Genomic DNA, 1,528 nt, shown 5'->3' with positions numbered 1-1,528 from the left:
TATAAGAATGTAATTTTTTTATATATTATATGATGTAATTTTATATTAAAGAGCATTTTTATTATGATATTTTTTTTAATTTAACTTTTATCGTTAGCCACGAAAAAGAGTGTGACAAAAAAGCTCGGTCTGGCTAATTTTGTCACGGGTAAAGTGTGGCAGAAATAATTATTTCGTTGTACATACTTTTATTTTGCTACAGAAAAGAGCGTGTCTAAACGTGCCAAAATTAAAAGGCGTTATCATACTTCTAGCAAATTTTTACTCTTAATTTAATTAAGTACTACTGAATATTTGTATTAATATTGAGACGATAATAACAAATAGATCATTGACCTATTGACTCGCGAATATTTAAGTTGTTAATTTTTTTAAAATTTGAACATATCGATTCCAGTCTAATTTGTCTCATTTTAAAAATTCTCTCACGTATGGATCTGTATATCAGCCAAATTAATACCACAAAAATCACGTTTAATTTTTTTTATTTTTTTGTTGGATCTAACATACTTAAATAAACAGAAAAATAAAATTTGTGAACCAAAAGATTAAAAATTTATTTATTTTTTTCTCGTTTTAAATAAATTTTGTGAGCGAATTGTTACTGTTAAATTTAACCTTCTAAAATTTATCAACTAAAATCGAGTATCGGTACGATAATGTTGGAATGTGTTTAAGATCGTGACAGGATGCATGCTATTATTAGTATCAAATTTTCCTCCACCTATGATGTGCATAAAGTAATTTGGAAAATTTTACTTTTCTTAAAATTCTTAATACTCAATACAAGAGTAAAACATCAAAATCCCTTGTTACATTTAAATCATCGTTAAAATATCCATTAACAAAGATCGAGATAGATTGTCGGATTGGTTGGTTTGACAAAAATGAATTGAATTAGTCGGGATAAAAATAACTAACTCTTTTATTTATATATTAGAAAATAACTGGTTCTAGAATTTATTATAAATATCCAAACACGTTCTTTATAGAAAGAAATAAAAAAGGGTATTGTCTACTCTAAACTAACTAATAATCCTAATTTTTATATCCTTTGGGTCCCAGCTCTAATGATTTGCATGCATCAAAAGCAAAAGTCTCCTGAGTTTCACTAATTCAATTACACACTAAGGTGATTCTATACATCAATATAATAAATACCTCATGATTTAGTCAAGAAGTTGTCTCTAATTATTGTAGTCATCTCTAAAATTTTCTTGACGACCATGTATTTTGGAGAACCTTATTTTGTTTTCATGATGGATATGCTTGCTTTTACCAAATCCGAATATATATAGATAATTTTGTTTGTAGAGAATAATAGTCTTTTTATATTCAATTAGTGATGCTAGAAAAAAAAAACTAGAGAAAATTAAACTAGGTGATGAAGTAATTGTATATTTTGAATAACTGGTTAACAATTAATAAAAATTAAATAAAATAAGTTGACTATTTTTAACTAATTTTTTTTGTTATTAAATATTTTTGTTAGTATATATAAGTGATTGAAGTAGTTGTATATTTTAAT

This window comes from Arachis ipaensis, chromosome B05 (assembly GCF_000816755.2).
Source record: "Arachis ipaensis cultivar K30076 chromosome B05, Araip1.1, whole genome shotgun sequence".
Taxonomy (NCBI): domain Eukaryota; kingdom Viridiplantae; phylum Streptophyta; class Magnoliopsida; order Fabales; family Fabaceae; genus Arachis; species Arachis ipaensis.
This window is presented reverse-complemented; position numbering follows the sequence as displayed.